General features: G+C 40.8%; 1 protein-coding gene across 1 annotated transcript in view; it reads right to left on the bottom strand.

Moving 5' to 3' along the window:
* Positions 1 to 27,448, bottom strand: part of NBEAL2 (neurobeachin like 2) — a 3,059,867-nt gene that overhangs the window by 1,180,685 nt on the left and 1,851,734 nt on the right. The gene's annotated exons all lie outside the window — the stretch shown is intronic.

Consider the following 27,448-nt stretch of genomic DNA (forward strand, 5'->3'; position numbering starts at 1 on the left):
AAGAAAATGTGGAGGGTTTACAATTAATAAATAACTGTAATAATCAGAGTTAAAGATTACTTTTATTTCAGAAATGCATGTAGATTCTTTTATTTTGTCAGCTGCTCAAGTTAGCAGTATTAATATTAAAAACGTGTCCCTTCTTTGACAGGTTCCCAGCTGTATCGTGTGGCTATTTTATATTTTTGCATCACATTTTTGGTCCATTTTTCATAAAATTGTGGTTTTCTGTCAAATTAGTGGCAAATCATTAAAGATTGAAGTTAGAAAATAATGACAGACATATGAGTTTCTGATTTCACACCCCTCAGAAAATTCATAATACAAAACCTACTATTCTATTATCTTACTAAGTTTATAAGAGCAATACTTAAAAATTGTCATTTTTGGGCTTTAGTCCCATTTCCATGTATGGCTTTGTCCAGATTTCTTGAAGTTGAGAGGTATGACAAATGAGTCAGGGCCATCACAGTCAGCCAGACACATTTCAAATTGTGACATACTTGTTGCACCCCACTCCCCCATGTAGTGACTCTGGATGTGTCCAAGCAAGGTAAGGAGCAGTTATGCAGTGTAAATGTGCAAAGTATCCCCCCATCCAAGGTAGACACAAGTACTACAGTGGCTTATCATTGGTTCTTGATTTTGCAGAATGTTCTGGTTTCTGTCATATTTTTATACTGTTGATTTATGCTTATTATTATTCAGAAAGTGCCTGTTGCTCTGTGTTTAAGTAGCAATGCTTTAATGACCATGAGGTAAGCTTGTCTGAGATTGTAACTTGTAAGATGCAAGTAAGCTTTAATAAGCATACTGTTAAAGAATTGCCGACATTGAAAGACTTTCTGTTGTTGCCATGCAGAGAAAACTTACATAACTACATAACGTATAAGCCTTGGGTATTGAAATGCATATGATAGTATTTGTAATAAAGGACAAGATTACATTATTTTAAGAAGCTCATTACATTTGTTGGAGACTTGCAGTCATCTTTGCAGGCTTTACTGTAAACTAAACAGAATGCAAATCTATCATGTGTGGTCCATGACCTGTGCAGTAATCCTTTAAGCAATGTATCTTGAGCTTGTTTCTTTTTCATTTTTTACTTTGATCATGTTTTCCCCATGAAACAAGTAGATAGTTGTTATCAGGCAGCAGGTCTTGTTTGGTTAAAAACATTTTTACAAGTGGAGGTATCACAAAGATTGCTATTTTCAGCATGTTACTTGGTACTTTTATAAAGCTGAATATAAATTATAATTAAAACTGCAGTGCAAGGAGAAATGGTTTGAGTTGAGTACTGCTTGTTTTTCTTATACTTGATTTTGACTGGCATTCCAGTAATGTATTTAAAAAGTAATTTATTTTTTCATGCCTCACAACCTTTTTGTTTCCATCTAAATATTAGGTAAGCTGTCATGCAGCCAATGCAATGAAATATATATATTTTTTTCTTCTACACTTAATTTTGTCTTGATTGGACTCTCATAATGACAGTTTGGCACCCAGGGCAGCGTACTTAATTAAAGTTACAGTTTTTGTTGTTTTGAGCATAGCTCCTCCCCTTTCTAGTTGGCCGTACCCCTTCCCATTGACCCCACCCATTCAGCTGTCACCTGCAGTCCCCCTTTGATTTGAAGTCAGCAGACGCCAACAGTTCAAGAAAAAGGCTATCATTCTAAAATGTATAAACTAATTAGAAACACAAAATCTTATTTTAAAGAAAGTTATTGGAATTATTATAAAACCATTAATTATCACCCTCCTTCGGAAGAAGTTAAAAAAACTTACCTTAATTTCTTCAAAGTGAACTTCCATGCCTACTCCACATTAAATAGAATTATTAACTAGTCAAAAATTAGGATGTTGGAGATGCAAACTAAAGGTGAGTGCTAACTGGCAACACATGTTTTAAGAATGTAGCTTACTTAAATCTTTTGGGGGGGAAATTAATTTTTTTTTGCAAACTATTTTTTAATGACAATTTTCAGTTGACCAAATTATTAGTTATGTACTTACCATAACTTGGTATCTGTGTTGTCCTCTCTCATTCTGCTTCACTGATGGGTTATGGATCCGATCCTCTGATCAGACTCAGCCACCTTTTACAGACTTTAGCTTCAAGACTCGAGCTCCTCCCCTTACTCATAATCCTCTGCCCCTAGCTCTGCCTCCTCAGATCGAGTTTGCTGCCTCTAACAGAAAACAGAAGAAGAAAAGAACCAAGGCCTCAACGTGGAAAGTAGGTTCTGACAAAGATTTTTTCAGATCCTCTAAAAAACATACTTTTTGGCGGTGGTTGGCTGGGTAGGAAGGTGAAGCAGAATGAGAGAAGGACAACACAGATACCAAGTTATAATAAGCACATAACTAATAAATCCGATGATGTCCCCCTCATTCTGCTTCACTGATGTGTCAGAGTCCCCAGCTACATCAGTTCTTGGGTGGCCTCAATGGAGGATATGCCGGAGCACCGATGAGCCAAAATACGCCCTGCTCCTGGAGACCATGTCCAACTTATAATGGGTCACGAAGGTACAAGACTTAAACCAGGTTGCTGCAGCACAAATATCATCAATTGGAACTCTAGATGAAAAAGCCACTGATGCAGCTATGGATCTTGTTAAATGGGCTTTTGGAAGACTAGGGAATTTCAAACCATTTTTCTCAAATACATTTTATGCAACTGGTTATCCACTTTGCTACTGTCACTTTAGAAACTGCTCAACCCTTACGGTTAGAGGAGAAACAGACAAATAATTGCTCAGATTTTCTGAATTGCTTTGTTCTATGTAGGTAGAAATGTAACTGTCTGTGAACATCCAAGGAAATAACATATATTTTCCTTTGTTAGAATAATTAGGAAAGAACATTGGTAACTGAATGCACTGATTTGTGTTAGATTTTGTGACCACTTTTGGCTTGAAGGATGGATTAGCATGTAGGGAAACTCTATCCTTGTGAAAAATAATACATAGAGGTTTAGACGAAAGTGCCTGCAACTCAGAAATTCTTTTTGCTGAGGTAATGGCCATGAGAACAGCAGACATCCAGGACAAATATTTCAAGTCACAATCATTACCCGGTTCAAAGGGTTTTTGGGTCACCCCTTGCAGAATGACAGTCAGATCCCATGGAGGAGTGGGGTCTTTAATCAGAGGCCTGAGAAGAAAGACACCTTTCAAAAATGCTTTACATAACCTGGTTGAAGCTATAGATCCCAAACATAATCCCGAATGAAAATTGGAAATTGCTGCTAACTGGAGCTTAACAGTCGCAAAACTGGAACCTTCCTTAAATAAGGACTCAAGGAAAGAAAGGACTGAAGAAACAGGCACTGAAAAAGGGTCAATGTGATGAATAGCGGACCCAAATAGAAAATCAGTTCCACTTGCTTTTAAATACTTTCTTGGTGTATGCTTTTTGGGAAGATAGAATAGAAACCTGCACCCTCTAGTAATCAAGGGAATGGGAGAAATCAAGTGGTTAATTGCGGCTGGGTGGAGTCCTAGTGTGGGGTGATAAAAAAAGGTCTGGGTTGGGTTCCAATATCCATGGCGGATATCTCAGCTGAGACCAAAGGAAGGGAGCCAAATATGATGAGGCCAAAATGGGGCAATGAGGATCATAGTACTCTTCAACTGTTTGGCTTTCTGAAGAAATGTTGTAATCAGCGGAAGAGGAGGGTAAGTATAAAGGATTCTGGGGGAGGGGGGCAATCGTGGCCTATAACGTCCCTTGAGGAATGCCCTGAAGGAGGGATCAGAGCGAAATAACTGCTACACTTGTTGTAAGGGGACACAAAGAGATTGCACAGGAGTAACCCCAGAAGTCAAATATCTCATCATCTTCTAATTGAGGGAGCACTCTTGAGGCATCAGAATGGATCTGCTGAGCCTGTCTGCCAATATGATGGATTTTTCTGGTACATGTGTTGCAAGTAAAAAGCAGTGTGAAGAGAATGCCCATTCCCAAACCCTCATAGCCTCTCTGCACAGTGGGTATGAACGGGTTCCTCCTTGCTTGTTGATATACCAGACAACTGACATGTTGTCTGTGTGAATCATAATGGTCACTAGAGCTAGAGTGTACTGAAAGGCTTGCAACGATAGGAGGACAGCTCTCATCTCCAGGAAATTTACATGTTACATGCAATCTGGTCTCTAGGGGAGTCTACGTGCCTTGGACCAACATCACCTTGAAATGCCCCCCCCCCCCGGTGGGAAGCACATGTGGTCACTGTGGCTATTGGAGGGGAAAGGATGAAGGATCTGCCCACTGACAGATAGGAGCTAATCCACCATTCTAAATGACTTCTGCAAATATTGGTTAACCTGATAGGGACTGATGCAGAAGTGATGCAGAATTGACCACTGAACAGCCAGTGTCCACTGTAGAATGTGCATACAGTATCTAGCTAAAGAAACCAAGATTATAGCCAGTGCCATAGACCCCAGGGTCCACAGAATCAATCTGGAAGGAGGAGATGGATGAGATAATATAGCTTGGACCTGAGGAGTCAGTGTTGATGCGATGCTGGGGCAAGGAAGCTACCTGAGTAACTGTGTTCAGCTGAGCCCAGATGAATTCCAAAGTTTGTACCGGCAATGGTTGTGACTTGTCTGGATTTATGGTGATGCCTAGGATGTGGGACATCTGGTAGAGATAGTCCCTGGCCTGAGAAAGTTGATGCTGGGTGGAGGAGTTAAGAGACAATCGTCTAGATAAGGGAATACCCAAAACTCTTGCAGTCGGAGATGAACTGTGACCACTGTCATTTATTTGGTAAACACCCAGGGGTCTGTGGTGAGACCAAAGGACAGGGCTCCGAACTGGAAGTGAATGGCTCCCATGCGGAAGGCCAGGTGACTTTTGGAGCGCCTGCCTATTTTTATGTGATAGTACACGTCCTTCAAGTCCACACAGCACATCCAATCATCTTTCCTTAGTAATGGAAGGATAGACTGAATCATCACCATCTGGAATTCTCTTTCTTTACATATAAATTCAGTTTGCTTAGGTCTACGATAGGCCTCAGGTCTCCTGTTTTCTTTAGCATGAAAAAGAAATGGGAGCAAGTTCCAGATCCTCTCTGTTCGACTGGGACTTCTTGATGACTCCCTTTTGCAGTAATCTCTAGAACTGCCAATTCCCTCTGGCTGGGTGGAACATCGGGGAGCTTCTTTTGAACTTTTAGAGGGGGAGAAAAAAGGGAATGTAGTAGCCTCTGGATATTATGCTTTGCACCCACGCATTCGTTATTTGGGCCGAGGCTCTTGGGTGCAAGGAAAAAATGCCTCCGACTGCCTCCAGACTTGAACAGTTAGGCAGTGCTTCAGGAGTGCTGAAAGGGCTTGTCAGAAGAGTGTTCCCTAAAGCCCTGGTTTTGCGAGGCCCCTCTGCCTCTAAGTTAGTGTCTCCCATTAAAGCTTTCTCCTCTGTCTCTGGAGTCTGATTTTAAGAACAAAGTTTTCTTAGCCTGAATAGGTTCAGGTGATGGTGTCCTTAACTGATGGTCCAAACAAGGAAGAATCATCAAAGGGGGCACTGACAAAAGATGCCTTAAAGGGATCTTTGAAATCACAAAGCCTCATCCATGAATGTCTGTGTATCACAATGCTGGTGTCAGCTGCCCTTGAGGATCCTTCTGCTGAATGCGAAATGAGCCTCATGGAAGAATCTGCCAGGGAAGTAAGAGTGGTCATCTTCAGAGAAACCTTATCCAGGTCCTCCTTAAAAATGTGCCAAGTAATTCTGTTGTATGAGCTCTTTCGGAAAGGGGAAGGATATGTGATTTATATAATTATAAAGTACAGTAGTGTACACTTACCATAAAAATGAGATGGGAGTGTATTCACTGTTGCAGTCGGGGTAATCCTGCTGGCAGGTTGCTGATGTCAGGTCATCAGGAGTATCCTAGATGTCAGGTGCCCTCTAAAAGGGTAGCCAGAATTTATATATATATATATATATATATATATATATATATATATATATATAAATATATGCACCAATATGAACTTTACCTTCATCTACAAGCAAATACACCACATAGGTTGTATAAATCAGAGAAGGAAAGATAGATTCCATCAGAAGAAAGGGAGATGGTGGGTGGGTAACCTGGACTGCAACAGTGAACACACTCGAACATCTACATTTATGGTAAGTGTACACAACTGTACTATGTTCTTCATGTTTCACTGTTGCAGTCATTACATTTGGGTAGAGTCCCAGAGCTATGGTTGGGAGGCTGAAGCTAAACAGTGTTAGGAGCGGCTATGTGGCCCTGCAGAACTGCAGTGGCAAAGCCTGCCCTGGATTTAGAGTAGAGTGGCAGATGATAGTGCTTTGTAAGGCGTGCACTGAACTCCAAGTAGCAGCCTCTAAAATGTCCTTGGTTGGTACCCCCCCCCCCCCTGAGAATGGCTGCTGAAGTGGTTGCAGCTCTGGTTGAATGTGGCCTAATGCCCTTAGGCACTGGCTTGCCATGGTGTAAGTAGCAGAAACAAATGCAGTGGCCTTATCCACTTTGAAATAGCCTGCTTTGAGATAGCCTTTCCTTGTGATCTTGCAGCATATGCCACTAGTAATTGCTCTGTCTTTCTGAAAACTTTGGTTCTGTCCAAGTAGAATCTAAGCTGTCTGTGTACGTCCAAAGAATGCAGAATTCTCTCCCCCTTGTTCTGTGGATTTGGATAAAAAGTTGGCAGATGAATAGTTTGGTTAAGAGCCACACTGGACACCACCTTAGACATAAATGTTGGGTTTGTCCTCAGAGAGACCGTCTGGATTAAAAATGATAAAAGGTTCCACAGCCATGAGTGCCCGTAGCTCTGAAACTCATCTTGCAGAAGTTATTGCTAGGAGCAGAGCTGTTTTCCAAGATAAAAACTTTATATCAGCAGTAGCAGCTGGATCAAAAGGAGGCAGGGTGAGTTTTTCCAAGACATAGTTGAGGTCCCATGCAGGCATTGGTGACCTCCTTGGAGGTCTTAAATTTTTGGCTTCTCTGAGGTACTGCTTTAATACGGGATGAGGAAAGATTGGTGGCTCTATATTGTAATGAGCCGAAATGGCAGAGGCATGATTTTTAATAGATAAAAAAAGATAGGCCTTTGTCCAGCATCTCAGTTAAGTATTGTAAAATCTGAGGAATAATTGGCACAGCTGTATCAGTTCCTTGTGCCTGGTTCCAAGCACAGAATCTCTTCCATTTTCCAGCATAAGATTGTCTAGTACTAGGCTTTCTGGCCTCCAAAATGACATCCATCACAGCTTTACTGAGAGGTGTGTTTTGTATGACTATATTATCTGCCATGCTGCCAGGTTTAAAGTCCTGAGTTGGCTGTGCAGGATCTGATTGTTTTGCTGGGACAGTAGATGAGGTATTTGAGGTAAGGTCCAAGCTGGGCATTGAGACAAGTGCTTTAGGATTGGAAACCAGTACTGGCGGGGCCAGTCTGGGGCAGTCAGTATCATTTTTGGCTTCTCCTGTCTGACCTTTAGGAGTACCTTGGGGAGGAAAGGCAGTGGGGGAAAGGCATATACTTTTTCCAGCTGAAAGATAGAGCGTCCACTTTTCATGCTTGTCTGTGATAAGTCCTTGTGCAAAATCATTTTAGTTGGTAGTTGTGAGGGGAGGCAAACAGATCTATGTCTGGGCATCCCCATTTCCTTGTTATCATGCTGAAGACTTGTGGATCCAGCTGCCACTCGTGGGGATCCATGAGGTTTCTGCTTAGTTAGTCTGCCAGGGTATTTTTCCTTCCTGGCAGGAATTGTGCCTGCAGATGTACTTGGTAAGTTAATGCTGTGTCCCACAAAGTCATGGCTAGTCTGCAAAGGGGGTACGAATGTGTGCCCTCCTGCTTGTTTATATACCACATGACCATGGTGTTGTCTGTCTTTATCAGTAGTTGTCCCAGATGAAGTAGGTACTTGAAGGATGTCAGGGCATTCTGAACAACTAGCATCTCTTTTTGATTGATATGTAGATGCATTTGGATTGAGGACCATGTGCCCTAAATGCATCTTCCTGCCATGTGGGCCCCCCAGGCATAATCTGATGCATTCATTGTTAGTGTCTGCCTGGCTGGGGGTAATATGAATGGCTGTCCCTTGTTTTGGTGACAAGCCTTTGCCCACCATCGAAACTCCTGTTGTAGGCAGGGAATGAGAGTAATTATTGTTTCCAGGCTGTGGCAATGCTGAGTCCAAACACTTTTTAAGTATCATTGAAGTTTCCTCATATGCAGTCTTGCATATGGAATTAGTAGGATGCAGGATGCCATGAAGCCCAAAGCCTGCAGAATTTTTCTTGCAGATAACTGGGCCTTTGTTATCAACGTTTTGAAATAGGTAGTCAGTTGCCTTTGTTTGTCTGGCATGAGATAAGCCATCTGGGCAGTTGTATTTAAGCTTGCACCCAGGAATATTATCTCTTGAGATGGTAGTAGTTTTGATTTCTTTTCATTGACTGTGTACCCTAGGCATGTTAGAAGTCTTTTCACAAACGCCAGATGCTGTAGAAGAATGTCCTTGTTCTCTGCTTGAATTAGACAGTCGTCCAAGTAAGGATATATTTGTATTCCTCTTTGTCTGCAGAATGCAATTACTGGTGCCAGGCACTTTGTAAAGACCCTGGGCGCAGTAGATAAGCCAAAGGGCATTGCAGAGAATTGGTAATGCATTGAGCCAGCCTTGAATCTGAGGTATCTTCTGCATAACTGTCTGATTGGGACATGCAGGTATGCCTCTTTTAGGTCTAGAGTTACCAGCTAAGCGTTCTTGCCTAGCATGGGCAGAAGCTGTTGCAAAGTCATCATCTTGAATTTTGGTATATCCAGGAATGTGTTCAGAATAGATAGGTCCAGTATTGGTCTCCAGGCCTTGTCCTTTCTGGGTACCAAGAACAGTCTTCAGTAAAATCCTTGTCCCTGCTCTTGCTCTGGTACTTGTTGAATGGCCCCCATGTCCATGAGGGATGAGACTTGTTTCTGTGTCATTTTTTGGCAGATCTGGCCAGCCGTTTGCCTTTGGCAGGGAATGGAAATGAAACTTGTACCCTTGTGACACGATATTTAGAACCCACTTGTCCTGGGTTATAATGTGCCAATTTTGAGAAAAAAGTGCTAATTTTCCCCCTAAGGGTGCTGCCAGGAGATAAGTGCTTGGTGCAGGCAGAGGGAAGTTATTGGGACTGTTTCCTGTATGGTTGTGATTTGTCTTCTCCAACTTTGGAGGTAGAAGCACCCCATTGCTTTGACCTGTATGAATCTTGCGCCTGGGATCTGCTTCTAAGGCGTCTGGATCTGCCCCTTTGAGGTCTGTCTGACACAGGAAAGGACCAATTCTTTGTAGGCCAGTGTCTACTAAACCTACGTGGCTGTACTTGTAAAAAATCTTTGACAATTTGCATAGATTTAGCTTTGTCCTCCATTTTCTTTAACACCAAACAAAGTATCATGCTGTAAAGGTGCATCTAATAATTTAACTTTGACATTATCAGGCAGATTTTGTTCCTTTAACCAAGCAAGCCTCCTAATTATAGAACCCGTAACTGCGGCCCTGCAGGAGGCCTCCAAAGAATCAAAACCACATTGCAAAGTATGCTTTCCAACTTGTGCAGCTGCATGCAATAGATCCTGCATTTCCTTGTTTTCTGCACATTCAGAGTTTAATAACATTTTCTGTTTAAGCAATGCCATGACATGTTGCTGATATTTGAGCATATGAAACTGACAGTTTAAAGCCTTTATAGCCAAGTTAGCAGATGTGTAAACCTTTTTTCCCCCAACTATCCAGTGTCCTAGAATCTCTGTCAGGGTTTTTTGCAGCGGAAGCCTTAAGTCCTTGGGGATCCTGTGAAATAGTTTCTGGGTCTGCAGCAGGGTTTTTAAAAAGGAATTTATGAGAGTCAGAAACCCTGTAATATCTGTCAGGCTTAACAGGAGCTTGGGGTAAGGAGTCAGGGGTAAGACTAGACTCCGAAAACACATCATCTACAATGTCTAACACAGGTGGAATGGCTAGTGGCCTGTGTTGAGGTAGTAAAAGGAAATCCCTGAGCCTCTTTTTAGATTCTGAAAAATCTTGGCTCTCCCAGTGGAAATGCTCCCTCATGGTATGCAAGGTTTCCCCAAAAGAATAGTCCTCTGGAGGAGAAGCTGAAGGTATAGATTCTTCAGCATCAAAATCCTCATTGGGGGGAAGAGAATATTCCTGATCAGAAGAGGGATCAGAAGAAATAGAAACCTGATCTGAAGACTCATGGTCAGTCTTCTTGCCTAGGCCTCTTATCAGGATGGGGAAGGGAACCCCTGATCAAGGCAATTAAGTCTTCTGCCATTTTAAGCATCTGTTTATTGGGCATAGAGTCCTGTCCACGTGGCTCTTGAGTTTGTTTCTTTGCTTTAGAAGGTGCTTTAGCCTTTGCCTTTGAAGCTGAGGTTGGTTTAATGTAAAGATGTGTAGGTCTGAATACACCCTCAGAAGCCGGTGCCTGCTCAGCGGCTCAGGACCCGAGGCTCCAATACCTTGAGTTTCCAGCGGCATGGCCGACTCCACGTGGGAGTCAGTAGCGGCCTGCAACTCTAAAGTAGCGGGCGTCAGAGGCTGCGAAAGCGCCTCACTAAGAACTAGAGACTGGCTTAGGAGAAGCTTCGTCCTCGGTATTGGGCCTTGGTTGTCTATCTCTCTCCTTTTCTTTGCGTTTTTTTGTGAACTCCGGTAGTCGGAAGGCTATCTGATGACATTTCTGGATAATTAAACCGGTGTCCAAAATAGTTTAAAGCAAAATCATACCAACGCTTAATAGTGCGTTGGTTAAATCTAGCACAAAACCGACAACCAGAAACGTTGTGATCAGGGCCTAGGCAAGGAATGCAGTAAGAATGAAAGTGCTTATGAGGTATTTGCTTTCCACAAGAAATACAATTATTTACTTTTTCTGACATTGATCTGGAGCAAGAAAAAAGTTTCCCCAATGGGGTGCTTAGCTTTATTGAAGACTTTGGATCTGAAACTGGAACACGAAAATCTCAGGAGTTGGCCGACTGGTACTTGCAAAGTGCTTCTGATTCGGGCACCGTGTGGCAAGAAAGACTGAAGAAAATGACACTGGCCGCATCTTTTATACCCCTAATGACCTGACGGCAGGGAAGGGACGACAGCAGCTGACGCAGGACCCAGGACTTTGGAATTTAGGCCGACTGAGGGCAACCTGCCAGCAGGATTACCCCAAATGCAACAGTGAAACATGAAGAACATCATTATAAAATTATAAAGTTAAGTATATCTTAATACTTAGAAAAAACACTTATCGACTCAGAGCACAGGAGAACATGTCTGTACGCACTGGCAGCAAATGGGATCTGAGGAGGCAGAGCTAGCACAAAGGACTATGGTTAAGGGAGAAGCTCGAGCCTGGAAGTTTAAGTCTGTAAAAGGCAGCCGAGTCGGATCCAAGGATTGGATCTGTAACCCATCAATGAAGCAGAATGAGAAGGACAACATCAGATTCATTGATTTTGTTTAATGCTCCGATTTCTAAATGTATTCCTAAATCTAAATACTCACTACTTTGGATGCTGTTAGCCATTGCTCATAAAACTATTACTACTAACTGGAACAGTGAGATTTCTCTACTTTTATAAAATTCAAGAACATCAGTCTTAATGTTTTGTGAATGGAAATGGCTACAATCAAGACAAGAACTGAAATAATTACTTTCTATTGCAGCGCTTGGATGAAAACTACACAGACACTTGGAAAAACTGACTGTAATGTCATTTGATTCACACCTTTAAACTGTAAAATCTTAAGTATTTATTTACTGGACACCCTTGTAAATAGTTGCTGTTTTTTTTTTTTTAATTTCATATGTTTCAAATATTCATTCTGCACGTTTTACATCTTTGAGTCTATTTCTATTTAATAATATATAATATATATTTTTTAATTTTCAATAAAAATGTTTTGAGTAAAAAAAAAACAATTTTTCAAAGTCTATTATTTTCATAATAAAGTTTAAAGATTTCTACATTTCTATGGAAGGGTATAATATTCTGCATTTGCACTTTGACTTGAAAACCATGAATATGCAGCTACTACAACTTCTCCATTTCTAATTTTCAAGAGGGTGAGAGCAGATAAATCTTGCACACGCATGAGTGGTGAGGCAGTTTTGTGCAACAGTTCAAGAACAAAAGCCAATGTCTTATCAGTCCAAATTTTAGAACTTTTTTACAACTAAAGTGAGTAGAATCATAAACATATTACCCTAAACAGGTTATAAATTAGGTCTCTGAATTTGTATGTCCATATAAGGTGGACCGTCAAAAGAATGGTGTCTTAAAACTCATATTGTGCACAACAAAGCCTAAAAAGTGAAAGTGGCAAATCCAGCTGGAATACAGGTGAGTGACAGAGTGATCTAGGCCAGTGGTTCTCAACCTCTGTGAGGTTGGGGTCCAATAAATTATTTTTTTGACAAGACGAGGCTCAGTCCCAACAAATTTACTCAAATACCTTTCCAAAGCAGAAGGATGTCAAATTGTCAGCAAAACACTATCACATACACACCAAATACTTACATATGCACAAAGTATCTAATTTAATAAAGATAAATGTATGAATCTCTCAATTCTAAACACTAGCTTCAACAGTAACTAACATTTTGAATGTAAAAACGCAACACTTTAACAGTTAATTCCACATTAAAGAGATATATAACTAATGAAGAGGTTGCTGCTAGAAAAGAACTTTATATTTCATTGTTTCAGCTAAAAAATAAAGTGTCTGTTGCCCTTGAAGAATAAATTGCCTATGTTACATTAAAAAATGATAAGCTAGCAACAGGGAATGGATGGCAAACCGCTAACAGGTTCATAGTTGCTATGTACCTACAACCAAAGGAGGACATTCTCAGGCCTGCAGGATCAACCGCCTTTAAAAGTACAACACAATACAGTATCAGCAATCCATCTACATACTGTGGGAGTAGAACCCACAGCCTTCTGCATCAAAAGAAAGTATATTACCTGTTTTACTTCTAACAATGCAAACAGACTTGGCATAAGCAGCACTAAACTTCTCTTCCCCTGAAGCTCTCAGCTCCTTGTAAAATCCACTTGACACTCACCTATATCTCTCAACTTTGCAGCACAAGAAATCTGGAAAAGTCAACATTTATTGGGGGGGGGGGGGCAAACCAGGGACACATTTTAAACATTGCTTCTATAATCTTAGAAAGCTGCTAGAATAAAATGTTGTGTTATGAAAGACTGGAAGATTGAAACTTAAATGGTTATCATTTAGTGAATTCAGTTCTCACTGATTTGCCAGAAAACCACAAATTTTAAGAGGAACAGACCAAAAGTATGAGCCAGACATTCTGTGAAAATTTGGACAGTTGAGAGCTATGGACTCAATTCCTTGAATCACAAGTGGTAGTATGGGTAGAGAATTCAGGCTCTTGCTTCTTGTACCTAAGGTACAGGGTTTGAGCCTGAGTAACCCTAACCACCAGTTATACCTAAGTGGGGCATTTTATACATACATAAATACACACGCGCGCAGACACACACACACACACACACACACACACACACACACACACACACACACACACACAGCAATAAGAAAATACACGTGGCAGCAGCAATAAGAAAAATACACTTGGCAGCACACACACACAAGAAAAATACACTTGGCAGCACACACACACACACAAGAAAAATACACTTGGCAGCACACACACACACACAAGAAAAATACACTTGGCAGCACACACACACACAAGAAAAATACACTTGGCAGCACACACACACACACAAGAAAAATACACTTGGCAGCACACACACACGTACAAGAAAAATACACTTGGCAGCAGCAATAAGAAAATCAAAATCAACACACCCCACACTGGAACAGAATGCTCGGCAGCACCCCACACTGGAAAGGAACAAACGTTGGCAGCACCCCACACTGGAACGGAACACTTGTTGGCAGCAACTTACTTAACTTGACAGCAGCAGCAAAAAATTCAAATTGCACACGCAGCTAGGACGTCTGTGTGTGTGTGCTTGACGTGATGCGACCAGACTTAAAAATGGTCCCATTCTTAAAGAAGATATGGTCCCAAAGGTAAAACTGCTTTTTTTTTTTTTTACTTATGTAAACAGTCCCCGCTGTAGCTACACCACTGCGCTCTCACTTTCACACACCCACTTTCTCATTCATACACACATTCACTCACAAACCCACTTTCTCATTCATACACTCATTCACTCACGCGTCTCACTCTTTTCCTATCTCTCTCTCACAAACCCACTTTCTCATTCATATACACATTCATTCACACATCGCTCTTACTCTCTTCTGATCTCCGTCTCAGACACACCCACTTTCTCATTCATACACGTATTCACTCACACACCCACTTTCTCATTCATACAAACATTCACTCACACATCGCTCTCACACACACACACCACACCACACATACAGTCTCTCCCTCTCTCTCTCCCTGAAACTGTCCAGTGTTTCTCAACTGCTCATGGCCTGGTTTAATTGATGCCAGGCCCGGTATGGGGCCACAGCCAGGCAGTTGAGAAACACTGATCTAGGCAGTATAGTAATGTTGGCATTATTTCAATGTACCCTTCTCTAGCTAATCTGTTCATGCAGCTTGCCTCAGCCCCCACTGAGATATTAACCTAAATTTTTTCAAATTCTAACCTACCTGGGGTCAGTGATCAGTAGATCAGAGTCATAGGACTAGAGGTCCAACACTGGCTTTACTTGATTGGATTTCTCTCCAGCAAGTCTGCTACATTTAGTACAGAGCTACACCCACCCAAGGTGTGGAAAGCTCTAAAGTATGAGAAACAATATTTTCAACAAAAGGGAAGAAAACATATTTATTTAATTTCTGCTTAAATGTTTTAAGTCACACTTATGTGACCTGTGTGGTGATACATTTTTTTCCACATTTTAGCCAAAAAGTTATGTTTGCATATTTTTTAGGTTGTTGTGGGAGCTTTGTCTTTTAGCTTAATTTACAGATGAGGGAAGATTGTGTATTACTGCAAGATTTTATCATGGTTTATACATTATACTGCAACAGCACTTATATCTCCACAAGTTGAATTAACTGTAAAAGCTAGCTGTTTGTATTTTGAATACTGCCTGGGGCCTTAGTTTTGTAGTTTAATTTGCAGTTGTGGCAGAACTGTGAAATACTGCCAAAGTTGAGCCATATTAGTCATTTATTATTGTATTTTCCTCCATAAACAGTTTGTTAGTGACTTTTGGCTTTTCCCGGTTAGGGGTCGCCACAGCGGAACTCTGGTCCGCTAATGATTGGTAGTTGAGTTTTACATGCAGAGTTACCAGCCCTGATGCACAACCTTCAACGAAGGTACGCCCATTCACGCATGTCTCCACGCAGAAGACGCTCTAGCTGAGAATCGAACCGGACAGCGTCTTACTGTGAGGCGACAACGCTACTGCAGCACCACCACCGCGGGTTCCTCCATAAACAGTGTTAGTGGTAAATATCTGCAAGGTCTGGTGCCTTAGTCTGTGGTGGGATTGCAGCAGTGATTGTATTGCAAATTCTACTCCAGAATTTATGCTTCGTTGCTTTTACAGTGCTTTATATTCCAGTTTTGCTGCTAGAGTCTTCTATTCTGCTTATCATTTACCTGCTTAAAGTTGCATTCCAGTGACTTTCTATTTAATTTGCTACTGTTTTTTTCCCCTGTTCTTTCTGTCTGCCCCAGCCCCACTGAGACATTGATCTAATAACATAACCTAACTCCCGCCTCACCTGCATCACTTCTACTTTGATCCTCTTCTCAGCTGCTGCTTCCCGCTCATATTTACTACTAAAATTAAATCACATTTGACTTTCTACTCTGCTAATATTACTTACACACTGTATCAATTGTCTATGGGATTAGCTACCTTCTGGGATTACTCTGTGTTTGTGAATTTATTCTAGTTTCATTTTTGTGACTCTTTTCACCAGGGCTATGCCCACAAATGGTCTACAATGAGTGGTGTACAACCATAGTAAACAAACTAAAAGAAATAAATAATGTTCCTTTAATTTTAATCTATCTGGGGGTCTTTGACCTGTAACAAAGTTGTAGGACTACAGTTCCAATGGTGGCTTTATTTTACCGGATTCCTCTCTAGCTAGTCTGCTTCTTGCAACTTGAAAATTTTCTTCCAACCTTGTCACACTTTTGATGTTGTCATTTTAAAAGGCTGCTTCTGGCTTCCGCCCCTTATGGTAATCTGACTTCCACAGTCCCTCCCTCCCCTCTTTCATTGCTTTTGTCTGTTGTGTAAGCTTTTAAGTACTTTTCTCACCCACTGTTTTCCATATATCCAGAATACTGAATGCCCTCCCAGTTTAAGTTGTTTTGTTGTAGCACTACATACACTAGCAATCATTTTTTGATGTTTTTACATTAAGAGGACTGGGATATTCTACTGAGTGGCAGTAGGTGGGGGTCTGGTCAATCTGAATTGGGAAACACACAAGAAAGTTGCAATTCTAGTCATTTTATTGGCCAAAGGGCTTAGAAGCCAATTTCCTGTGTTTTAAGTGTTTATGTAAATTTTGCTTGACTGCTGTTCATAATGCAGCAGTGGTTAGTAGTGCCCTGTGTAGATGCAGACAGTTAAAAAAACAACATTTGCCCTATAAATCCACTTCTGAAACTGGACCTGTAATTCGGTAAGTGTAGAGCAACTACTTTTTGCATCAAGTAGCATAATGCAGCTAATTTGTGTGTTGAGGAGCACTGCCCCTTTAATTTAGTATTATACAGCCTACAGAAGTCTGTAGCCCCAAAAGCACTCAGCCAGCCTATTATTAACCCCTCATGCACCACACCCTAGTAGCTCACCCAATAAAGGATCTGACATCGTTGATATGCACTTTCCCAATTTCTCAGCAGCAAGTTTAGTGGATATGGGAATACTGAAACAATGTAACAACTAGCTAATATTCATTGAGAACCATTTAATCTACAAAAAACAAATATAGTATGCAAAAGATGTATATACATAATATCTTTGGAAGCAAAACTCTTGCATACAAACACCCATAATACCAATCTAGATTTCAGAGGCACAAACATGCTAAACCCAGCACACACACACACATTATGCACCCCACACTTAGACCTATTTATGCTGAGGCACTTAAATGTAAATTTCTCAAACCCCAAAGATATCCCAGACATTCCATCTGCAACTCAGCAAACCCAAAAGAACTCAACAGAAACAAAACCTAACCCTGTATATACAGCCACACCCAGTGAAGCCTCAACAAGCCCATAAGGTAAGCCAGTTCACTAGCCAGGATTCTAGTCATAGGCGACTCCATTGTATGACATATCGATACCCCACTCATCAGGCTGAACAAGGGGAAAATAATAGTCAGTTGCCTATCAGGGACCAGAATCGACTAAATTAAACATGTACTCAATTCACTGCACCACTGCCAGCAGTACGATTCAGTAATGTAGGTGTAAATGACCCAAGAAGCACCTCCCTAGACTTTATGAAGAGATATTATGAAACTCTCAGACTGTGTTTTACAGGCTTTTATGTGCCTAGTACTGAGTAGCATTCTACGGTCACCAAAGATGATGTCACAATATGAACAGATGATGACTAACTTTAATAACTGGCTTAGTTTTTGGCATCGCTCTGGGGGGATATGACATTTGTAAGCATGGTCGGATGTGGTTAACAAACCATGTTGCATTGCCAAGGATGGTCTGCAATGGTCTCCTCTAGGCTTTTGAATATTAGCTAAAACATGGTCCTCCCCATAGAGCCTTTTTAAGCAATGTCAAATTGACAAACCTTCCATTGTAGTAAAATCTGCCCAAGGAAATCTAAAGGTGTTATCGCCCAGTGCCAGAAGTCTAAACAAGAAGCTCCAGTCATTCCGAGCTCTCCTCATCATGAATAATGTAAACATCTGCATTGTTACTGAAACATGGTCTAAAGCCACAAAGAAAACTCTGGCAGTGCAAAACTTTAGAGTCTTCCACACATTTAGACCAGCAAATGTACATTCAGGGACTAAAGGTGGAAGTATCTTAATCTACATGGATAATAAGCAAACCTCTAGGCTGGTTAAACAACATAATGCACTAGAGTTCCTCCATGTCCAAATTACCATAGACAAAGTAGCATACCATATTCTGTCATGCTATAGGTCACCATCTATGTCGAATGAAACCCATAGCTCATACTCAGACCTGCTAGAGACACTTACCATTCAACCAAGGATATACCATAATCATGGGGGACGTCAACTGCCCCTCTATATAATGGGAATCCTACATGACCCCAAATTTGCAGGTGCAAAGATTCCTAGACTTTATAAACACAAACACTCTGGACCATTCACTGTATGCACTTACTACAAGCAAAAACATACTGGACCTCATACTCACAAATAAGAGAGAACACTGCACCCCCCCTTCAGTGGCGTGTCCTCTCTGGTAACGTCAGATCACAAGACAGTCTCCTTCAAAATAAGAATCAATTCTGTAATCCCAACAATCCCTGTAACAGTTAGAATAGACTCCAAGGCAAAGTACCTTTTTGTAGTGATAACCTGTCAAAATGTCAGGCCTCTCCAAACCCAAACAACACAGCAGCCTATGCATAATTATTCAGAGAAGCTTGTACAACCATGTCAATGACTGCATAGAAGCTGCTGTGCCTACCAGAAGTAAGCCCCAGACTGAGTAAATAGAACAACCTCCCCATGGTGGAATCCAAAATTAAACAGATTGCATAAAAGGATTAGGAAGTGTAACATCAAAAAAGTTAAACACTCTCTCATCAAAATGAAGCCTCTTAGTTGTCTATTCAATAAGTCCAACAAAGTAAATTTTGAGGTAATGAGAGCATCACAGGCCAAGGACAACTGTATGGTCTTCTACAGCTATGTCTGCAACCTCAAACGCAGCACAAACTGTGTGCCAAATTATTGGTAACTGCGTCCACGTTCTTGAACAAGGAAATACAGCAAATTTTTTGTCTGACAAATTCAGCTCCAACTTTACCCCAACGCATGCACAACCACCCCCAGGAAATAACACCAAACATAACCCATCCAACTATCAGTAGGAAGCAGGTCTAAGATGTGCTCTCTAAGACCAACAATACAGCTTCAAAGAGCCCCAACAATATCCCATGATGCCTCCTAAATAGCTTGAAATATGACCTATCAAGGCCACTGGAGGCACTGTTCAACAACAGCCTCCACACAGGCTTTGTGCCATGGGAATGGAGGACTGACTTTTGCACAAGGGCGGACCATCAACAGATCCCAGGGACTACAGACTCATTAGTCTCTTATGCAAAGATATGGAAAGAATCATTGAAATGATTAACAACGACACAGGGAACCTTCAGACACTGAACTGAACCCAGTTTGGTTTTGTCAAAGACAGGTCATGCCTGCTAAACCTGGTGGACTTATTTCAGAAGGTCACCAAGGAAATGGATAAAAGCAAAATGGTGCATGCTACCTATCTTGACCTAGCTAAGGCATTTGATACAATACCCCACTCAGGCATTGTAAACAAAGCCAAAGAATTAGGCATAAACCCCTACATAACTCACCGGATAGCCAGCTGGCACTCAGATAGGACCCAGGAAGTTAGGACTGAAGACACCACCTCCTTTGCTGAGTCCACTCTTCTTTGGCAACTACTTTTCAGAAGTCAATGCCAAAATCAAGGGCCTCTGGCTTACTACGTCTGCAGATGACTGCAAGCTTGGAGAATCATAGAAACCTCCCAAGGCACTAACATCTTATAGGAAGATCTTTATTTATTGACATTTGATTACCTGGAAAGTCTGACTGGGAAGAAGCCCATTTTCAGTGGAGGCAGGGAAGAAAAGCTCCAAACTATTACAAAACATTTTAAGAACAATAATTTTACAATCTTCAAAAATAAAACAAAAATGTCCACAGTTTTAATAATTATAACCAATTATTGATAATATAAAAACACTGGTTAAAAACTGATACAAGTTATATGACAATCATTTAATATTTATAGAAATTTTACAGTTTGCAGAGAAAATAAAGGCAAGATAGTCTAATACAAACAGGAATTGCAAAATGAAGTGAGGGAAATACAGGCATAAGGTATGTTTAGACATAAAGGCAAAGAAAATAATTTGATAGAAATAAGGAAGTAAGTGAAGAAGGGAGAGTAAGGAGATATAAGGAATAAAAAGGTACTTGTTCACATTTAAAGATATGGTTTATCCTTGCCTAACATAAACAAATAATTTGAGCCAAAACTATGGCTTAAAACTCAATGCAAGAAATGCATAACAGTACTTTTGGAAAGTTGGCCACCAGGGGAAACTACCTCATTGATAAAACACTCTTAAAAGTAGACACAGTTGTCAGGGATTTGGGGGCTTATGTAGATAGCAACTTGGCTTTTGACCCACATGTGTCTAAGGGGAAGTATGTAACTCAACTTATAAGTAAGGGCATGGTAACTAGGTCCAGGGAAGTCACTGTGCCACTGTACTCAGACCTTATCAGACCCATCACTGAGTATAATGCTCCATACAGTATGCATCTGACCAGGGACATGCAACAAGAGGAACATACACGGAGGTTCCTCACAAGAAGGATACAGGTCAAAAAAACAATGTCCTATGCAGATCACTGCAAAGCCCTAGCTCTATACTCTTGTTTCCTACCGACTGCTTGGATGCGATTTTATGTCTGGCATACAAGGTTTCACTGGATGGACCTTTTGCATAAGCACAAAACAAAGAGCACCAGAACTACTAGATCTAAGGATTTAAGTTTTACTTGTGACTTAAGTAGGACATGTTGGAGGGACAGGTATGTATCTCAGAGAATTCCCATTCTCTGGAATAGGCTTTCCAACCACGTGAAGCACAGCCCTTCTCTAACCCTATTCAAGTGCAACTTGAACCAGTGGATTTGGAATTGGAAACTCACCCCAGTTTAATGTACAGAGGCCACCATTAAATCATGCCCTGACATACCCCCCTTAAGATAACCTCTAAGGCACAACAAGTTGTGGGATACATTTGATGTGCAAGGCAAGGCTTATAAAGGCCCCAGTGGTCATTAGCCTAGTATACATCTATGAACCAAAAAGTAGTAAGGTAGCCCAAATCCAGTTTTACCCATTTTGTTTTAACTAAAAGGGAGGCTCTCAAGCTCAATTAAATTCTGTACTAAGTCTGGCACAGTTAAGGTACTCTTAGGACAAAAATTAATTAATGAATGTATTGCTATAGTATGTACATTGTTTGGCATAACTATCTGCAACATCCTCCTTTAAATATCAGACTGCTGTGCTGTATGCAGCCTTGCAACTCAGAACAATAAGCTGACAGCTACTCAAATGGTGTATAGCTGGGCAGTTTATTTTTGTCAGCTAGCAACTTTACAGGAATGAAGCTGGGCAAGCATACAGGTTAAAATGCAACTAATATAAATAAATCTAGTAAGCTCTGACAACAATGGACACAAAAAGTTGGCTATACAGTCTGAAAATATTTGCTTTTTCAACAGGACTCACATAACTGACAAACTGGTCACCTTCATTATGCAGGTTAAAAAAAGTCAGTACAAAGTACTAAAGACAGACTCCACATAATTTCACGTCTACATTTTGAATGAAAAGAGAATGAGTCAAAAACATTACCTTACCTTAGTAGGAAATTGCACACTGTGGACACAAAATCAGGGAGTGAGTTTTGCAAATGATTTCTACTAGATGATATTATAGACGCATATCTTTTCATATTTACAGTGTTATAGTTAGATTATGTTTACGGTTAGAGAGCTATGTGTTTTTTCTTGATTTTAGTTCTTGTCACAAGACCTGATGAATGCTTTATTGCACTAGGTAGCCGAAAGTGATTTTAGTTAAAAGTCTTATGCGTACTTTATGCTTTTCTTAATACCTGATTTTGGAATGTGGGTTGCAAATAGATGGGCAGTGTTTTATTTAACTAGGACTTAGTTTGATCTAATCAGTAGTAGTGTGTGGGAGTGGCTACTTTTTACGAACCTGTTTATACTCTTTGCTTGAAAAGGCTGGTTTAAAATTAAACAATACACACATTTTCCACGGTTTACTATCAAATAGTCGAAAGTCAGAACGTAAAGCTATCATAATGTAGAATCATGTTGTCGAAATTCAAAACAGGAAAACTACCACATGGTCGAAAATCACAATTTTTTGACATTTTCGACATTTTTCAAATCCAAACCTCCACCAAGCCAAACCCAGTGTAATTATACACTACTTGCATACCCTATTAACAGAAAATGGTCAGTATGGATCTAAGCTAGGTGGGGGGCTGAGCCCCCCGAACTATATATTCTAACTCCAGGATCGCACTACAGTGGGGTAAAGGGCATATACACTACCACTACTATTTTCGGATGAAATGCAATGTGGTGTACTGCATATTTTTGGTGATTTGGCTTTCAGTGAGGACTATCAAATGATCTAATTCAGTTGGTGGAATTGCATTGTACATTCGACAATCTGACTGGGAGATTATGACAGCTGACTAAATGATTTTCCCATTAATGATGATCGACTAGGTGAATTGGGGTCTATATTATATCATCAAACGCTTAAAAAATTAAATATACCAACTCCGAGATCGCACTACAGTGCTGAAAACGGCAAAGTAACGGAAGCGGTCAAGCGAATTCTTTCCCTGGGAAAGAATTCGCTTAAAAGCCGCTTCGCTATTTTGCCTTTTCATTGTTTTAAGTTCGACCAAGGCGCATTCGATAGAATGCGCCTTCAGTCATCTAAGAAGAACCCGTGAATTGCATTTATTGGTCTTTCAACCATTTGATAGTAAACCATTTTCCACACCTACTTTTGAGTATATAAAAGCTAATATGTTAACACTGTTAAAATATTTCTAATTTTTTTTTGTTACTGAGGATTGCTTGTTTGTGACTAATAAAGGCTTGTTGCTTTGGAACACTACCTGGGTTTCATGATTTTTGGAAATTATTGTTACTGAACTCCTCAATAAAGTTTTAAGACCACTAGTTTGTTTATTTTTTTACTCAACACTCGTGGTAGCACGGTTGGAACTATACAGACTCATGTGCTTGTTCATTTTTCATTTTTATTTTAGTTTTGCAAATCTTATCACATGCTAAAGAATCTTAAAGTGAATACAGACAAGGCTAGTTACCTATAATAGTTCTAACAAAGGACTTGATACATAGACTATCCTTAAAAGACTGCTTGATGATCTTGAAATTCACTCTGAAAAAGGCACTCCTTGATGAATGAAATCTACTGAGAACACTGCAGATCTAAGGTAAAGAGATAATCCAATACTTTGGAGATTGAATGCAGGGGCTCAAAACTTCTTTCTCCGTCATTGAAAAAGTCTCCATTTGACTGCGTACATTCTTCCATTAAATGACATGGATATTACGCTATCAACAAGAAATCTCAGAATATTTTTTCAGATATTGTGAGTTTGTGTGTGTGTGTGTGTGTGTGTGTGTGTGTGTGTGTGTGTGTGTGTGTGTGTGTGTGTGTGTGTCTCTCTCTCTCTCTCTGTGAACAATGGACAGATATTCAATGGGCACATTCAGATGGGGGTACAAAAATATACGGCCAGGCTGTCACAAGGGGTTACTACAGCTTTGTAATTAACAGAATCAGATAAAAAGACTGACTAAAACAAATCTGTCCAGATAAGTACAGGATGATGAAAACTATCCTACTTTTACTCGGTCAATGCAAATTAACAAAAAAATAACTTTTTTACTATATCAAGTGTATTAAATCCAGATTCCTTATTTCTTGCCTAGAAAATGCGTAGCTTTATGTTAGCTATATATGTAAAAATGTCCACTTCTAACCATCACTTGCTGACCAAACCCTGAGTTATGTCAACTAGTTTCCTTTTAACCTGCTAAGCCATTCGCGTACTGTACTCTACATCTCTAAGAAAACAGACCACCTGAAAGATGTGCAATTCCCAAGAAATAATCGCATAGCATTTTCAACAAAAATATGCATGAGTTTCCTCCGCTTGTTGGTGTCATGCACAACTGATATGCTGTTGATGTGTAGCAAGACAGCCTTGCAAAAGACAACTCCTGCTCATCTGAGTAAGAAAGTAGTATATACATACTATACATACATATGTACATAGTATGTTCTATCAAACAAGTCTAAAAAAAGACACATGTACAAGCAAGGAAGCACAACTGTAGATTCATTTGTCAAACCTGTCTATAGCTTTGACTCACTGTCTATAGAAGTGTGACCCAAATGCTGCGGTATCTAACAATTATAATGCAAACAAGAAATTACACATGAAAGTGCATTGGAATATCTCTTGAGGGGTGGCTACAATAAATCTGACTTTTAAAGTGAAAAGGGGCTTGAATTTTGGTAATTCCAGGGAGTAAATAGTAGTTTCCATACAAGAGGTTTCAAGGTGGGAATGACTACAATAGGTAGAAGAACGTCTCTGTGGAGGGGATATATGTTTACCTCCCAAACATGCAACAAAATCTAGAAGATTTAGGACTTCTGCTTGAAAATGTTTATACAGATATTTTAAAAGGAAATAAATTTAAACCAAGTGTACTAGAAGCAGTGAATACAGTAAAGTACAGTTGTGTACACTTACCATAAATGTAGATGTTCGAGTGTATTCACTGTTGCAGTCATTACATTTGGGTTATCTGCTTGCAGGTAGCCCTCAGTCGGCCTGATTAACAAAGTCTTGGGTCCTGCGTCGGTTGCTGTCCCTTCTTCCATGACGTCAGGTCGTCAGGGGTATAAAACATGCAGCCGATGCCATTACATCAGTTTTTCTTGTCCTGGATGTCAGGTGCCCCCTAATGGGAAGCAATTAAATATAAAAGTACAAAGATATACCTCCAACAAAAAAGCAAATACACCAAAAAGGCTTTTAAGCATAGTAAAGGAAAGTAGAGGTATAGTCAAAAGAAGTTAGGGGGCTGGAGGGAGGGTAACCAGGACTGCAACAGTGAATACACTCGAACATCTACATTTATGGTAAGTGTACACAACTGTACTATGTTCTTCACGTTTCACTGTTGCAGTCATTACATTTCGGTAGATTCCCAAAGCTATGGTTGGGAGGAGTAATTTAGATAGCATTAGGGCCAGCTATAATGCCCTGCAAGACTGCAGTGGCAAAGCCAGCTCTGGATTTAGAGAAAATTGGCAAATGATAATGCTTGGTGAAAGTATGTACAGAACTCCAGGTAGCAGCTTCTAGGATGTCCCTGGTAGGGACGCCTCTGAAAAAGGCTGTACAGGTAGATGCAGCCCTGGTGGAGTGAGGTCTGATCCCCTGGGGGATAGGTTTTCCATGGTGCTTATAGAAGAAATGAATGCAATGGCTTATCCATTTAGAAATGGTTTGCTTTGAAATAGCCACCCCCTCTGCTCCTGCAGCAAATCCCACCGGTAGTTATTCAGATTTCCTTTGAGGTTTAGTCCAGTCCAAGTAGAATCTAAGTTGTCTGTGCACATCTAAGGAATGCAATATCTGTTCCGCTTTATTCTGTGGATTGAGAAAGAAGGCTGGCAAATGAATGGACTGATTAAGAGCCACACTGGATACCACCTTGGGCATGAAGGATGGATTGGTTCTGAGGGACACCCTGTCCGCATGAAAAATGATGAAAGGCTCCACTGCCATAAGGGCCTGCAATTCAGATACCCTTCTAGCTGAAGTGATTGCTAAAAGGAAAGCTGTTTTCCAAGAAATAAATTTTAAATCCGCAGTAGCAGCTGGCTCGAAAGGAGGTAGAGTGAGTTTCTCCAAGACAAAGTTAAAGTCCCAGGCTGGGGTTGGAGCTCCCCTGGGTGGTCTCAAATTTTTGGCCCCTCTGAGGAACTGCTTGAGCAATGGATGATAGAAGAGGGGAGGTTCTGTGTTATAATGAGCTGAAATGGCTGAGGCATGGATTTTAATGGAGGAAAAAGACAGGCCCTTGTGAAGTATCTCAGTTAAGTATTGTAAAATCTGAGGTAAGTTGGGCGCTGCTGTGCTCATCCCTTGAGATTGGTTCCAGGCAGAGAATCTTTTCCATTTTTCAGCATAAGATTTTCTACTACTAGGCCTCCTTGCATCTAGAATGATATCCATCAAAGGTTTGCTGAGGGATGGTAAAGGACAGATTAAGCAATTAGCCAGGCTGCAAGGTTCAGTGTTAGAAGCTGAGGGTGCAGAAATTGGTTCTCCTGCTGAGACAGCAGGGAAGGAGTCTGAGGCAGGCGCCATGGAGATAACCGTGACACACACTGGGCAGGAGGGGGTACCAGTGTTGGCACGGCCAGTATGGAGCAATCAAAATCATCCTTGGTTTGTCCTGTTTCATTTTTAGTAGTACTTTGGAGAGCAGAGGCAGAGGGGGGAAAGCATAGACTGATAGGTTTTTCCAGCTGAAGGACAGAGTATCCATTTCCCAGGCTTGTTTGTGGGGAGTCCGTGTGCAAAATGTGTCCAATTGGTAGTTCTGGGGAGAGGCAAACAGGTCTATATCTGGGCTCCCCCATTTGCTTGTCAGCATGTTGAAAATTCTTGGTTCCAGTTTCCACTCGTGTGGGTCCATGAGGTTTCTGCTTACTCCGTCTGCCAGTGTATTTAATTTTCCTGGCAGGAATTGAGCTTGTAGGTGTACTTGGTAGCTCAAGGCTGTGTTCCACAATGTCCTGGCTAGTCTGCAGAGGGGGTAAGAATGTGTACCCCCCTGTTTGATTATGTACCACATAACAGTGGTGTTGTCCGTCTTTACCATTAGTTGTCCTGGAAGAATGTGGTCCTTGAAGGCTGTCACAGCATTCTGTACAGCTAACATTTCTTTTTGATTGATATGCAGGTGCATTTGACTTGGGTTCCATTTGCTCTGAATGCACTTCCCTGCCAGGTGAGCACCCCATGCATAGTCTGATGCATCTGTTGTTAGGGTTTGGGGGCAGGGGGTGGTGTGAAATGTAGTCCCTTGTTTTAGTGGCAGGCCTCTGCCCACCAAAGGAACTCTAGGCGTAGGCAAGTTATGATAGGAATCATTGTTTCTAGGTCTTGAGAATGTTGACACCATAGGCTTTTTAGATACCACTGTAGTTTCCTCATATGCAGTCTTGCATATGGAATTAGAATAATGCAGGAGGCCATGAACCCCAAGGCTTGCAGTATTTGTCATGCAGATAGCAGGGTTTTTGTGGCCACTTGTTTGAAGTAGGTTGTCAAATGAATTTGTTTCTCTGGCGTGAGGTAAGACATCTGGGAAGTTGTATTCAAGCTTGCTCCCAGGAATATAATTTGTTGACAGGGTACCAGGTGTGATTTCTTTTCATTT

The sequence above is a fragment of the Protopterus annectens genome, chromosome 3.part0 (genome assembly GCF_019279795.1).
Source record: "Protopterus annectens isolate FY-2018-M chromosome 3.part0, PAN1.0, whole genome shotgun sequence".
NCBI lineage: Eukaryota > Metazoa > Chordata > Ceratodontiformes > Protopteridae > Protopterus > Protopterus annectens.